Consider the following 4,200-nt stretch of genomic DNA (forward strand, 5'->3'; position numbering starts at 1 on the left):
ATAACATCGAATTCCGTCCACACTACCCCAATTCCGACCCCCTAAGGCTGATTTTATCGCTAATCCCCTCGTCGGAGGTGGAGTAAAGAAACCGGTTTAAAGGGCCCTTTAAGTCGAAAGAAAGGGCTTCGTCGTGTGAACGTGTCCAGGCTTAATTCGATTTAACGCGGCTAAAGTCGACCTAAACTCGTAGTGTAGACCAGGCCTTAGTCTACACTTCAGCTGGAAGCAAGACTCCCAGCCTGGAGGAGAGATTTGTGTTAGCAGGGCTTAGAACCCCCAAAAGTGTATTTTCATTAATACAGCTCTAAAGGGAGCACCTGGATTTGAACCAGGGACCATTTGAACTGCAGTCAAATGTTCTTCCACTGAGCTATGCTCCCATACACTTACTAGCCCCTGGGTGTGAGTTCAGGTGGCTAACCCGAGCTGCTGCCAGTACCACGGTACCCACACAGTTATTTTTAGATTGCTGGCATAAGTCTGTCTACCCCGGGCTGGGAGGCTTGTTCCCAGCTGCAGTGTGGACATTCCCCCAGAGGGCTACAAGACACATGGCAGCTCAGAGCTAAGCTGTGTGGGCTGAGGATAAAGGTGGGTGCTAGGATAGTGGCTGTGCAGCACACATGCATTAGTGGCAAAAAGTTGCAAGGAGAGGTTGTGAGTGTGACCCTGAGAAGACGCAAAAGGACAGAGTTTCTTGAGCACATAGCTCACTGGTGAGGCAGACGTGGGGGATTTCTGAGCAAGGAAACTGCCTGTTTGTTTCTACTGGGTTCAGGAAAACAGGACTGGGTACATTTTTATAAATAAACAAGAATGTGACTCTCATTGATTTTTCATAATGGAAAAAACCCTGCAAGGCCCTGAGTGGTAGCTGACTGCTTGGGCCAAAGGGGCAGCAGTACTATATATCCTCAACTGCCCATCATCTTCAAAGGGAACATAAATGCTGTGCTATTAAACCATAAAAGGAACAATTTTAGTTATTAACTGTTGGTTTTTTGGCAACATGAACTGAACAAATCAACTTCTTTGTTTTATTTTTAAAGCACAGAAAACCTGCAGACCCAGTTAACTATTGTGCCAAAATACTTTCAGAAGAAATGAAATATAGGTACCTTGCAAAATATTGCAAGGTCGGACTCTTTCTCAGAGGGCTCACCAAATACTTTATACATTCAAATAATCACTACCCCTAGAAGTTATACAAACCTTCCATTAAATAAGTCAATTTGTAAGGTAAGCTCATTCTTGTGTTCTTTCACACATTCTTAAAGCCATTAAATGAGAATGATCAAGACACATTTTTTTTTACCTTTAAAGAAAGGTAATTGAGAACTCTCCCCCTTTTTAAGTTTAATGAAATTCAGGCTTATCAGTAAAGTTTATACAACCACTAGATACCTATTGAGCATCAAAAGTTTTTGGTCTTGAAAAGAACATCCAGAAGAAGATGCCATTGGTAGTGCATTTCAACAGAACTCCATGAACACCCATGGATTTAAGCAATGAGAAACCATGTGATAGTTTTCTAGAGGAACCAAGGAGACAATATGGTAAAAGTGCTAGTGTGGACTAGCTGCCAGGGTTTTTAACCACAGTGTCCCATGGATTTAAGTTTTCCCAACCAATAGCAGTGCGGCTCCTACATAGCCATCTGTGTGGGTTTATATCAGTTTCTCTCCTCTTTTTTCAAATAAGTGTCACATAGTGTAATTGTGACTAATTAGAATTTGGCCCTCTCCCCTTATTAACAAGTGCTGATGCTCTGTCCTAGGAAACTAGGAAGGCTGCAATCTTAAAAAGGAGGAAGCACAAGTAGGTGAAATCCACCAGCTTAGCTGTGCCATGTTTACAAAAAATAAAAGGCTGAATGTAGAGCTAGTGGAAGGAAGAAAAAGATGTAGGAAAAAAGCAAAAATACATTTAAAACGTTTCCTTCTAATCTCTGTGTTGTTTTAGTTTCCCTTTGCATTTTCTCTCTGTTTACAATGTCTCAAAAGTGTAAGAGAGCCAGGACTGTGCACTCTCCTTACATTGTAGCTACTTAACATTTTATTCTGTAATACTTTAAGGACAGTAGACTCAGTTATTCTCACACCTAGCGGATAGCACTGCAACTCCATTGGCTTCCCTGGAGTTATTCCTCATTTACATTATTTGTACTATACTAATGCCTAAGGTCCCAACCAAGACCAGGGGCCATTGCACTGAGTGCCATACAAATACTTAAACAAGGGCCGCTGCCCCGAAGAGCTTGCAATCAAAGTAGACGAGGCAAAGGAAACATTAACCCCATTTTACAGATGGGGAACCGAGGCAGAAAGATTAAGTGATTTGCCCAAGGCCACAGAGAACTCTTTGGGTCTTGATTTGAACAGAGATCTTCCAAGTCACAGTCCGATGCCTTAACATGAGATCATCCTTCCTGGTGCCAGGGGAGGGAGAATCAAGTTCAGTATCAGATCGGAGATGGTTGCTTATATTTCTTTACATTGCACTTCTCAGACTACAGGCAATACACACAAAGTTTATCCAGAATTTGATTAGCCCCTTTAGATACTAGAGTATGCCCCCCCTTTTAGGCCAGAAAATGAACTCTGGTATCACTGAGGCCAGTGTGTGGCAACTGTTGACTTTTAAGGTGGGCCTCTGCAAATCATAGTCCCCATTTATGTTGTGCCATGTTGTGCACACATGGGCTTTACATGTGCTGCTCCAGAGAGCTTACTGTCTGTCATCTTTCATTTAATTTTTGGGACCACCAAGAGGATCCACACAGTCAACAATTAACAATAAATATAGCAGAAGAGATCACGTTAGCAAACCAAATAAAAAAATACAAACAAAAAGACACCCACAACCACCACAACTTACACACCTCCTTCTGTACGGTGAGACTTTGGCAAACCAGTAAAGTGCCTCAAACCACTATGGCTTATTGTTAAAGGCGGCCTAGTCAGCAAGCTGTAAATTGGCCATTCAGCAGTCTCAGCTTGACCAAGGCAGAAGGGGAGGGGGGTTTAGGGTACCACAGAAGGGGCAGCTTGACCCCGCATCCTTCCTGATAAGAATTGTGTTGAAGTTGCTAATACATGCATTTTAAAAGAGCAGGATGTGCCCAAGGAATGTGTATTGGGGTCTCAAGGCTGCAGACGCTGGAAAAACCCACACCTGGTTAATCAATAATCAGAAGGAACCTCTTGCTCGATCATTAAAACTGCTTACTTAACAAGGTTTCTTTAAGGGACATGTCATTCTATTACTAATGTATAAATAAGGGGAAAAAGCTTGAGATAGTTGGACTCGTTTGGGCACTCTTTTGGATTCTTTTTGGACTCTCCCTCTGGATACATCTTGCGGTCCCCACCGGGCCTAGGGTGACCAGACAGCAAGTGTGAAAAATCGGGACGGGGGTGGGGGGTAATAGGAGCCTATATAAGAAAAAAGACCCAAAAATCGGGACTGTCCCTATAAAATCAGGACATCTGGTCACCCTACCACCGGCAGATGGAAGATTTGGCCACCGGAAGCCTGCCGCTGTGTCACTCGAAAGCCACACTCAGCTTTGGTAATTATCAAGGGTTGGGGGTGTTTTACTAACCTGTTGCGGACGTGTGTAAGTGCTTGAGACTAAGTAAAGTTTAGCTTTAAGTGAAAGCACTCTTGTGTTGTCCTGTTTGTGCCAGCCATCTATCGGTCGGATGGCCGTGTCTCCCCTGATTTATTTCCTGACACCTCCTCGCACAGAGTAAAAGTTACCAAGAGCTTTGGGTTGAAAGAACCCTGGGTAACACTTCCAGTCTGGTAGATATCCACAAACCAATGCCCTACGCCATCCAGAGGCCAAGATTCCCAATGGCTTTCAGACTATACAAAGTATTGCCTTCCTTCTCCAGCTCTTGAAAGTAATTTTGAATTTGAAGAGGAGGGAGAGAAACAGAACGGTAATCGGAATGACCTGATTTTAGGGTCCAACAAGTGGATGAAACCCTTCAAACTAGTTGGTTTATAACCAGAGGACATTTCAAATGAGAATTTAGAAATTCAGTTATACACTAATGCATTAAGATTCTACATTTTAAATTGAAGGCAGAATTGAAGAGTTTGTTTTGCCTTGCACATTCCCAGAACTAAGTACTTCTTTTTCAACTGCCTGTAAGTTAAGTGGAAGGGTTAAAACCAAATCAAAGATGT

The 4,200-nt window shown here is 42.9% G+C and overlaps 1 non-coding gene across 1 annotated transcript; it reads right to left on the reverse strand.

The window, feature by feature from the left end:
- Window positions 1-311: 311 nt before the first annotated feature.
- On the reverse strand, window positions 312-383 carry TRNAC-GCA (transfer RNA cysteine (anticodon GCA)). The gene has a single exon. It is a non-coding gene; the product is annotated as a tRNA-Cys (tRNA).
- Between the last annotated feature and the right edge of the window lie 3,817 nt (window positions 384-4,200).

Source organism: Emys orbicularis, chromosome 2, assembly GCF_028017835.1.
Source record: "Emys orbicularis isolate rEmyOrb1 chromosome 2, rEmyOrb1.hap1, whole genome shotgun sequence".
Lineage (NCBI taxonomy): Eukaryota > Metazoa > Chordata > Testudines > Emydidae > Emys > Emys orbicularis.